The sequence below is a fragment of the Gopherus evgoodei genome, chromosome 8 (assembly GCF_007399415.2).
Source record: "Gopherus evgoodei ecotype Sinaloan lineage chromosome 8, rGopEvg1_v1.p, whole genome shotgun sequence".
NCBI lineage: Eukaryota > Metazoa > Chordata > Testudines > Testudinidae > Gopherus > Gopherus evgoodei.
In genome coordinates this window covers 53,904,779-53,916,654 of record NC_044329.1, presented here as the reverse complement: position 1 = coordinate 53,916,654, position 11,876 = coordinate 53,904,779, and the positions used below count along the sequence as shown (strand labels likewise).

The 11,876-nt window shown below is 44.7% G+C and overlaps 1 long non-coding RNA gene across 1 annotated transcript; it reads left to right on the top strand.

The window, feature by feature from the left end:
* The first annotated feature begins 284 nt into the window (after nt 1–284).
* LOC115656215 lies at nt 285–3,264 on the top strand. Its single transcript, XR_004001600.1, has 3 exons — nt 285–303; nt 1,307–1,309; nt 3,163–3,264. It is a non-coding gene; the product is annotated as an uncharacterized LOC115656215 (long non-coding RNA).
* Nucleotides 3,265–11,876: the final 8,612 nt, after the last annotated feature.

Here is an 11,876-nt window from a genome sequence, read left to right as displayed (position 1 = left end):
TGTTCAGATTCAGACCACAATCAACAGAACTGTTAAGTAAGTACTGACTGCAGAATCTGTATTACACATGATGTGAGCAGCAAACAACACAGCTTGACTTCCACACTGCAGGGTAAGTTTCCAGGCAGTTAGTAAACCAACAAAATCCAACAAATATGATGTCACTCAGACACAAACATGGATCCTCATTTCAGTTCTTGACAGACACTTCAGAGTAATGCACTGCACTTTTAAAGCAAGACCAAAAAGGTAAATTCGTGCATTTCAATCCCATTAGGCCAGTAGTTCTCAACCTGTGGCCCAGTCAGCTCATAGCTGAGGCCTATGTGACATCTTCCGGACCATACAGGTAGTATTAGATGCAGCCCATAATAGTAAATAGGTTGAGAATCACTGTATTAGGCAAAAAGCAATTATAGGTTCACTTATTTACATACTATATTTTTTTTTTTTAAAAGGTGCTCTCAACACCTGAAGCCCTCTTATTCTAATGACAGTGCCTCACAGGGAGAGGAAAACTGCTGCAATCAGATGCCTGCATTTTATATGCAATGCCACCAGGATCTAGATTTGCAAAACTGTCAGTAATGTTCAAAGTGATATATATTTTCCAACAACCAAAGCATCCGATTTGGAGGATTTTAATAGCCCCACGATAGATTTTTGAGGGGGTATTTTTATTTTAAACAAAGCAAACCAGTTGAACATAGATTAACACATGCACAATGAGCCAGTGATCTTGTTTAAACAATATACCAATTATTGTGACAAATTTCACTACCAAGTCTAAAAATAAACTTTAAGACAAGAAAATTTGAAAGGGTTTTTAGTGCTCTGCAGGATTCTCGTATTTATTGTTTACCTAATTATCTAAATTAATGTGCAATTTGGATTCTCTGCCTCCTTGAGGCTGCATAACCATTTTTTCAGCACTACAGCTTACACGGCCTAGGACAAAGGAGTTTTAGCTAGAACTGGAAACGCAGCACAATCCCACACAATGGATTCTGGCAGTGCACTTGTGTGATTTCAAATCTTGCATTACTGTTTGGGTATGTGCGCATCCTAATTCCCACAGACAGGCCAATGTCTGACAAGAGGCAGATAGGCACCACAAAACTGAGTCACAACTGCAGAAACGGGTGAATTTTTATAAAGGGTTGGGAAAAATATGTTCCATTTACAAGCCATCAGCAGTGTCAGATTTCTGGTGTCCAAACAGGAAACAGTGAAAAAGAGTTCTCTTTATTTAGTCTGAATTACATTTGAGGAATTTTACCAGTTGTGTGGTATCATCCTGTTACAGCAAGTAAATCTGCTTCAGTTAGTTAATATGATATTTATCCTTACTGAAACTCTTTTGGGAGTTGTTGCTCCTCTGTAGCATTAATCCAAACCGGCTCCTTACGCAAACCAAGGTAATTATCCAGAAACTACAGTTCCAGAATGGAGAAAAAATTCACACCACAAATATTCTTGGGTACAGAATACAAGAAGCTATGTACTCTATTTACATCCTCTTCCACAAACAATATGGGAATGCACAATCTTTAAATAAGCAAAGAACCTGCTCCTCCATGTGGTGGAAAACATACAGAATTCATAGTAGATTAAGAACCTGAAATCCAGAATCTAAACACAGTGAACCAGTTAAATTTATATTCATAATGAGTGGCAGGAAGTGCTATTGAAATCCTTCCCTTTCTTACACTGAGCACCAATGACCCCAAGAACTCACTGGCATTCCTTGTCAGTCAATATCCATTTAAAAAACCCTCAGACTACATAGCACATAAAAACAAGATTGTGCCTTATTTAGAATAAAATCTTCATTGCTGCCATTCCCAACCCTGATCTCAAGTTTCCTATTTTATTTTACATTAACGCATGTTCCATGTTTGTTCTTGCACATTAAATCAAAACAAGTCATCTTGCAAATTTCTCCCTATGGTTATCATTGTTGGTATTCTCTTCAAACGATTTTCCTACATTTCTAGTCTCCACAGGTACAGCTAGTAATATTTTGTAACTATTCTTCTTAAACTAATAAGAAATTTACCATGCTTGGATCAAATATATGAAAATATAGTAATTTGCAGTAGAGATTGTTAGTCAGAGAAAAAACAAATTCATGTTGAACTTGATTTATTTATAAGCATCTTCAAAGAATCTTGGAAACATTCCACTTTGGACTGGTGATATGCAGGAAGGAGAGCAGGGGGAAGAGGCAGAGAAAGAACAAGTACGTTTCTGGAAAAAAGCAAACAAAACAGGAAATCCTCTTGATTCAGTATCACAACAATGTAGGACAGACTAAACACAGGCCTGCACTTCCTGCTCCTTCCACTCTGCAACAAGCAAGGAAAAGACAGGACATCACTCATGTACAGCAGTCACACTCCTATGAAGTCTTACATGGATATAGTGTCTTAATATTATAGAAAATATTACAGTACCTACAAAAAACTACATTAGAAGAACATTGAGGTTCCAAATCAAGTGTTCAAAATTAGAAACTTCAATTAAGGTTGCCCGTAGAACTCTAATTCAGCTCCCTTATGTGCAAGCGTAATGACACAGGAACTACATCATCACATCCCCCCAGCCTGTCCCATTCTGATTCTGCTCCCCCACCATTCCTTGCCAGCAACTTGTTCTTATTGCTATTATGTTCCTGCTCTTCTTGTCTTTCACCCCAAACATCTTGTTTCCATGCATGCTCCTCAGCCCTGCAATCTGGGGTCTACATCTGAGTCAATCTTGTTCCTCCATCATGCACCCTGGGTGCCAACAGGGAGGGTTTTGGGAGCACAGGGGAAACAGCAAAGTACTCAACACACATACATTCCAACGGGGCTATGCTGAATAGGGATGCATTTAAACATGTGCTTAAATGTTTTGCTAAATTGGGACGACAATCTGCAAAGAGGCTGACTGCAAGAATAGGTGATGAAAATACAGGTGTTGGAGCCATAATAGTAATTTCTAATTAATTCAAATCTACAAATTACTGCTGGATATTTTTGTATGGTTACATTAATAAATTCAATTTTGTTGCAGCCTGTAGGTTAATTCTGTACAGGCTTGAGGGTATATTATTCATGCCTTTTTAAAAAAAATTAGGACAACACAAGTTTAACTTTTCAGACCAGAGGTTCTCAGTCTGCTTGCGGCCCAAACAGCACAGAGCTGTGCTCCATGTGACATCCTCAGAGTCAAACAGGTAGTATTGGATCCAGCCCACAATGGCAAATAGGTTGAGAACCACTGCTTTAAACATTTGTAATACTCATTTTCACTATGCAATTTATGGGTCTACATCTTGTCCAACCAAAAAACGATTTCACACAGGGCCTTTGGCATACCCACTGCTTTATACCCTCCATAGTTCCTCAGCATATGCTCATGATCGTGTTCCACAAACTAGAGGAATGGGCAGTGTACACAAATTAAGAGACCCTAAGAGGTTAATGGGGCACTAAGGAGCACGGAGCATTACCTAACCTTAGTGATTAACAGCAGGCAGCAATGTCTCCACCTCTGTTGTACCTCCCAAGCTCCTGAGGTCTTTTAATACATAAAGCAAGTGCTATCAACTCTTGTGACTTCACAGCCTGCTGGAGCCAAACTGGCAATGATATGAGAAACTCCAGCACTTAGGTGATTTCCACTCTGGCGTGGGGAAAACCCCTGTGACTGACTGCTTTCCCCATCTCCTGCAGAAGAGCAGAGCAGGCAATCAGGATTGCTCCAGGAGGCGGAAAGAGCTCTCCCTACGCTCTTCAGAAGTAGAGGGGACTTTTATGAGTAGAGATGTGGGAGAGGAAGCAGGTGATGCCATTCTCATAGGAGGAAAGGAGAGGATGAAAAAAGTGCCCAAGAAGCATTTTTGCTCTCTCTTCATCCCTCCAAAGGGAGGGGATACATAATTACGCCCTGTCATGGACTGGCACAGAATTAATTAAAATTACAATTTTTGAGTTTAGGGAAACTAGACACTTCATACCATCCAGCAGCCAGCAAGAGCTTCTGCAGCACGCGGGGGAAGGAAGAGATGGGGGGGGAGTCACTTCAATAAATTTGGGACAGCTGGCCACTCTGTTTCTCTGACATACACTTGGCTGGGATGGGAGAGTTCAAAAATCAAAAGAAAAAAATATTTTTTAAAATCTCATGATGTTGGAGCCAATTTTGTAATTTTGGGGGTCTGACAGCTTTTTTTTATTTTTGGGATTGGCAAAACTGTAAAAGGATCTAAGGAGGACCACAGAGGTACAGTGAGGAGAATACCGCTGCTATGCTGCCACGGTTAATATCAGTTTAAGTATTTCATCACAGCATGTAATGAGTACTTCAACAATACCAATGTGCTGAATGTCCCACTGCGCATGGATAGTGAGAGCAGCCACCAAATTGAGATTGTTCTTTTAAGGTTCCCCAAAAATCACAGTTATTGCTCTGTGGTGACGCTCCATATGCATCTACCTGTAATATCACAGCTATCATGGAGCACCGCAGGCCTATTTTACAGCATATTTTCAACACGCCAGGGGGTAGATCAGTGAGAATATTTAGTTATTTCTGCCCCAACTCTTCTATTTAGCCTGATCAGTGGGGTTATTCAAAATACTGCTGAATTAAATTGATTTTTTTTTCGCAGTTCACGCAAAAGAACTCACTGCTGCCACAGATTTAATACATTAAGAAATGAACCAAACCTGTATAGATCAAATCAACTGTTGTACATCTGAAGGCCAGGAAACAAGTTCTCAATCCGAAAAACTCTCTCAGACTTTCCTCTAGCAAGCCCCATCATTCCATCACTGCTTATTCATTGAATAAAAAGCATATTTAACATAATCAAGCATTGTTCTGGATTTAGCTATGAAACAGAAATAAAACTGGCATAAATCTTAGTTTATCTTCTTAAACACAACCCTCCCCCCAACCAGAGAACAAATTCCAGCCATATAATTTCCTTCAATTAAAAACTCAATCCATAAATTAATCCTTAACAAATCACAGAGAGAGAGAGAGAGAGACAACGAACAAACACACACCGGTCTCACAAACCTGCTCTTCATTTAGGAGTCACAGATCTGCACGTGGGTGGGGGGGGGTTCAGAACAAATCATTTTCTAGGACCATTTAGTTGACATTTTGAGAACCCAGTTCAAAATGTTTTAATCTTTAATTAACAAATGCCTCTGAATTCTTGCAGCTCTCATTTGCAAAATCATCTCATTATTTGGAAAGTTTTACATAGCATGCCAGGTAAAAAACCGGATGAATTTGAAACAGACATCACATAAAAGTTCAATCAGATTTGCAAAACTTTCATATACACCTCTACCACACTATAACGCTGTCCTCGGGAGCCAAAAAATCGTACTGTGTTATAGGTGAAACAGCATTATACTGAACTTGCTATTATCTGCCCGGAGCGCTGCTTTACCATGTTATATCCGAATTCGTGATATATCGGGTCGCATTATATCGGGGTATAGGTGTATTTATAATTGAGGAACAAAATTAACTTTCCTGCGTGAGAATTAAAACATGATTTATATTTAACTCGCCCTTAAAAAACAATTACATGTCCTTGGTGAGCCAGCAAATAAAATTTTGAGAAAATTTTCAGGCAATCTCTTACTGCAGCCAAAACTGCTTCATCTTCCAACACTTTTTCTAATTCAACTGAAGTACAGTATTTTCCTGTGGTAATCTAGCTACATCTGGCCTCCTGTGTTAGTGTTATGGAGCACAGATTCCTTATTCAGACCACTGATGCAAATTTTCAAATCACTTTCCAAGAAGAGTAGAAAGACACCTACGCGAGGAAAACTGTACATGAAACTACTTGGAACAATAACCTTGTTATTAATATAAAGTAGCAGAAAAAGGATTAGCAGATTTTTCCAAGGTTAAGTCTTAGTTTATTATTAGGTAGAACTAGTATAGTTGTAGATGAAGTTCAAGAGAATGAGAAACTTCCAAAACTGGTAACTTATGAACTTCTTTTGCTAACACTGTATTTTGTTTTATGTTTAACATACCAGCTTCTAGAACAAGAATGTCAAACTAATTCAGAAAAGAGGGCCAGGAAATAAATTCAGGATTTATACTCCCCTCAATCCACAGAGGATCTCCCACTAATGTCAGTGGAAGGTTTGCACAAAGATCCAAGAGAGAATATAGTTACTACAGTTCCTTCCTGTAGTAACTAAACTCATTTATTCAGTATCCTATTGTCACATTCAGTGACAAAAAATTGTTCCCTATTGGGCACTGCTATTTCTGCCCTTTGCTTCTCTTCCTTCCCCACTGTCATTTCTCCCACTTTGTCTGTGCATCTCTTCTGTGTTTCTTTCTCTGTAACAACCACCAAACTCCACTCATCAAGGAATTCACTCCCAACTCCCTTTCCCATTCCATTCACTATGTCGTTCAGCAAACAATTAGTTACCATTGACATTGCAGTGTCATCATTGGGCTTTAGAAAGGATACCCAATGAGATTAATAGGAGACAAAAGTTCACACCTCTGAGCCATTTGTCTCAGGGTATGGCTACATTGGAATTTCAAAGCGCTGCCAGCAGCAGCGCTGCGGGAGCACTGCCGCAGCAGCGCTTTGAAGTGTGAGTGTAGTCAGAGCAGCAGCGCTGGGAGAGAGTTCTCCCAGCGCTGCATTTAAACCACATCCCTTATGGGTGTAGTGTACAGCGCTGGGAGCCGCGCTCCCAGCGCTGCTGCCCTGATTACACTGAGGCTTTACAGCGCTGTATCTTGCAGCGCTCAGGGGGGTGTTTTTTCACACCCCAGTTGCAGCGCTGTAAAGTGTGAGTGTAGCCAAGCCCTCAGGCTTTCTGAAGACTCAGGCAGATGTAATGGTGTCAGTTTACACTTCGGGTATGTCTACATCTGCAATTTTGCAGCGCTGGTTGTTACAGCTGTGTTAGTACAGCTGTATAGGGCCAGCGCTGCAGAGCGGCCACACTTACAGCAACCAGCGCTGCAAGTGATGTTAGATGTGGCCACGCTGCAGCGCTGTTGGGAGTGGTGCATTGTGGGCGGCTATCCCACAGAGCACCTTGTCCCATATCGGCGCTGTGGCTTGTGGGAAGGGGAAGGAAGTGTGATTGTCTTTCCGCTTCCTGTTCCTCTTCCAACGCCCAGCGGTGCTTTGTTACACATGCGGAGCAGTGTGGCAGCATTGTGACTGTACAGCGCTTTTGCTGCGAATTTTTTAAAAAATGGATCCTCAGCAACTGACGACCTTATTGATAAATGTTTCCAGCACATCGCGCTTGGCAGTGGAGCTATTCCTTCACCTGCAAAAAGTGAGTGAGAGTGAGAGTGACAGTGAGTCAGACGATGATATTGAATTGCCTCACTGTGAAGACAGTACATTGCTTGTGGCAGTAACAGATGTGCTCAGCTCCCTGGACCGGCGCGTTTGGGCTCAGGAAACCAGCACTCAGTGGTGGGATCAAATCGTCCTGCAATCCTGGGACGACGAGCAGTGGCTGCAGAACTTTCGGATGAGAAAAGCCACTTTCATGGCACTGTGTGCTGAGCTCGCCCCTACCCTACGGCGCAGGGACACGAGATTGAGAGCTGCCCTGCCTGTGGAGAAATGGGTGGCTATTGCAATCTGGAAGCTGGCAACTCCAGACTGCTTCAGATCGGTGGCGAACCAGTTTGGAGTGGGGAAGTCTACCGTTGGAATGGTGCTGATGCAAGTTTGCACAGCCATTAATCGCACCCTGCTAAGAAGAACCGTGTGTCTTGGGAACGTGCAGGACATTGTAGATGGCTTTGCGGAAATGGGGTTCCCTAACTGTGGAGGGGCAATAGATGGGACTCATATTCCTATTCTGTCACCACCCCACCTGGCATCAGAGTACGTTAATCGCAAGGGTTATTCCTCCGTGGTTCTGCAAGCGCTTGTGGATCACCGTGGGCGTTTCACTGACATTTACTCAGGATGGCCTGGAAAGGTGCACGATGCACGCATATTTTGGAACAGTGCCCTGTTCAGGAGGCTGAGGGCCGGGACTTTTTTCCCAGACCGCAAGATCACAGTAGGGGACGTCGAAATGCCCACTGTGATCCTTGGAGACCCCGCTTACCCCTTAATGCCCTGGCTCATGAAACCATATACAGGGAAGCTTGACAGGAGCAAGGACTGGTTCAACTACAGACTGAGCCGGTGCAGAATGACTGTGGAGTGTGCTTTTGGCCGTTTGAAAGCACGCTGGCGCTGTCTTTATGGGAAGCTAGATTTGGTGGAAAGCAGCATCACCGCTGTTATATCCGCGTGCTGTACCCTCCATAATATTTGTGAAGGGAAGGGTGAAAGATTCAGTGAGGAATGGACCTCCGAGGTTCGACGCCTAGAGGATGAATTTGCACAGCCAGAGAGCAGGGCTAATAGGGAGGCCCAGGAAAGGGCTTCAAGGATTTAGGGATGCTTGAAGGGAGCAATTTGATGCTGAGAGCCAACAGTAATGTTTGATGCATTTGATGTGCTTTGCTTTACCTTGGTGTATAATATTTACCACTTCCAGCAATAATATAACGTAGTGAAAAAAAAAATCTTTTATTCAACATACAGTACATAACAGGCAAGGGGGTTGGGGTGGTTGACAGTACATTTACAGGTTTTACTATGTCCTATTTTGATCAATATTCACTGTCTGTTGCACTTCAGCATTACTATGCTGCAGAATGATGGGGGTGGAGTGAACAGGGTAAGAATTATAGTTATCAGGGCTAGTAGGTGATCTTATAGGTGTTGGGGGCAGCTGGGGATAATAAGGAACTGGCTGCTGGAGAAAGTTGTTTTGTGAATATACAGGGTGACAAGGAAGAGGGCTTTGGGAGGGCTGTGGGTTAGCACGGTACATATTTGTCTGCATGGCTACAAGAGACTCGAAAGACTCAGTTTGGCGAGACAGGAGGCTTATTATCTGCTTTGTTTTTTTGGCAGACAATTCCTTTCTCCTGCTTTCTGTTTGCCTATACAATTCCTTTCTCCTGCTTTCTGTTTGCCTCCATTCATGTACAGTCTTTCTCCACTCCTGTACACTGCTTCTCCATTCCTCTGTCTTCCTACTTTCCCTGTTGTAGTGGCTCAGAACAGACTTGATCAATTCCTCTTTTGATTTCCTAGGATTGCGTCTCAAGTTCTGCAACCTACGTGAGGGCGGTGATACAGCTGCAGTAGTCAAGGTCCCTAGAAAACAGAGAGATAGAAACATGTAATACACAGAGGCATCATTGTTTATCATCAAATTTTGAAGGACTTTGAGACTTTAGGTAGCATCCTTCTCACATACCTCACATAACACAGAGAGGGCAAGCAAGCTAAGTCATGGCGAGCAATGGGGTGAGTGTTTTTAGCAAAAATTACCCCTTGGGAGTGGGAATTGACCACTGGGTCGCTGGGGTTTATCAGCAGTGGGTACAGGGGGTAGCTGGTGTCCTGAAGAAGGGACAGTAGTGAACAGGAAGGTGGTGAGCTAGGTGCTTGGGGGGTTGGGGTTTTTTTTTGGTCCGCTTTCAACCCGTCCTAATACTGGGGGGGGGGTGTGGAAATGCGGTGCTTGATGCCTGCACACCGCGTGGCTGCCTCCGTGCTGGGAGGGTGGCTGGGGAACACGGCAGCACACCGCGGCGCTGGATGCCTGCTTGGAGGGGGGGTGGGGAACACGGCAGCACACCGCGGCGCTGGATGCCTGCTTGGAGGGGGGGTGGGGAACACGGCAGCACACCGCGGGGCTGGATGCCTGCTTGAGGGGGGGGGGAACCAGAGCAAACCGCGGGGAGGGATACCTGCTTGGAGAGGGAGTTCGGGGGACACCAGAGCAAACCGCGGCACTGGATGCCTGCTTGGAGGGGGGGGGTGGGGAACACGGCAGCACACCGCGGGGCTGGATGCCTGCTTGGAGGGGGGGTGGGGAACACGGCAGCACACCGCGGGGCTGGATGCCTGCTTGGAGGGGGGGGTGGGGAACACGGCAGCACACCGCGGGGCTGGATGCCTGCTTGGAGGGGGGGTGGGGAACACCAGAGCAAACCGCGGAGAAGGATAGATCAAATCAATGGGCTATTCCACGTTTAGGCATGCATGCAGGCAGCCATAACCAAAATCCTCCTCTCCCAAAACATTGAAATCTACTTACCACGAGCACGATCCTCAGCTTCCTCCTCACCATCAGCTTCCAGCTGCTGCGACTGGCTAGCCTCCTCCGGGCTGGAGAAGAGATCCTGGCTGCATGTGTACTGGGACTCCAGGGTGTCTCCCTCCATGCCAGTAGCCTCACTGTCTCCGTCCTCTACAACCTCCCCCACTTCTCCCTGCTCTGAACTCTCCATCGTGCTCCTAGGATTCGCGGTGGGGTCACACCCAAGTATGGCATCCAGCTCCTTGTAAAACCTGCAGGTTGTGGGGGCAGCTCCTGAGCGCCGATTTCCCTCACGGGCTTTGCAGTACGCACTCCTCAGCTCCTTAATTTTTACTCTGCACTGCAAGGCGTCCCGTTCATGGCCCCTTCTCATCAAGGACTGCGATATCTGACCATACGTATCATAATTTCTCCTTCTGGAGCGCAGCTATGCTTGCACAGCCTCTTCTCCCCACACACTAATGAGGTCCTGCAGCTCTGCATTGGTCCATGCTGGGGCTCGTTTGGTGCGTGGAGGCATGGTTGCTGAGTGATTGATAGATTAATTGCACTCCACACCTGGCTGAGCAAACAGCAAGGGGATTTTTAAATTTCCCGGGCCATTTAAAGGAGGGGTCAGGTGAGCACAGGGCCGTGGAGTTTGCTTGATTACCAGAGAGGCTTCCTCAGGTATGCTGGGATACCTGCTTATTCCACGGAGGTCAACTAAAACGCTGGTGAGTGTCTACACCTGATGACCAGTGCTGGTGATCCAGCGCTGGATCCTCTACACCCGAGGTTCGACCGGGTGTACGGCCAGCGCTGCAAACAGGGAGTTGCAGCGCTGGTAATGCCCTGCAGGTGTGTACACCTCCTAAGTTGCAGCGCTGTAACCCCCTCACCAGCGCTGCAACTTTGTGGTGTAGACAAGGCCTTAGTCCTTAAAATATGAACCATCTCTGCAGTCACAAGGGCTAGAAACTTTTTTCCCCCCCAAGACAGAAAATTTAGATACTGCACAGCCTGGATATGTCACGAAGGCAGGGCCAGCTCAGGCTTTTTTGCTGCCCCAAGCGGCGAAGGGGGGGGGAGGGAAGCCATGATCAGCGGCACCTCAACCGCGCCGCTTCATTCCTTGGTGGCAATTTGGCAGCAGGCCCTTCGCTCCAAGAAAGACTGAGGGACTTGCTGCCAAAGACCCGGATGTGCCGCCCCTTTATCATTGGCCACCCCAAGCACCTGCTTCGTTCACTGGTGCCTGGAACCAGCCCTGCATGGGGGCCACATAAATTAATCATATAAGCCAGATATCACCTATGGCCATATGTTTGAAATGTCTGCCCTTGAAAATACCCTAAATGGTACACCAAATAAAACACTTAAACCAAGAAGCACAGTCATCACAGTAAGATTAATCAAATATAATTTTATTTTGATAGATTCCACAATGCAAGGGGTTGATAAGTCAATTCACATTCTGATTTGCTTTTTACTAGTCTTTTAAATTTTTCTTTTATGTTTAAAATAGCAACTTAAGAAAAGTAAAAGCCAATTTTTGCTGCCTAACCATTAAGTTATCCGAGTAATGTGCTGTGAACAGGAAAATGAAAATTCCTGGGTAATTCTGCTAAGAAAAAATTCTGTGGTGTTACACACACTTTTTATATGAAACACAAATGGTCCATTTCAACAAAGATGGGAGTCTCA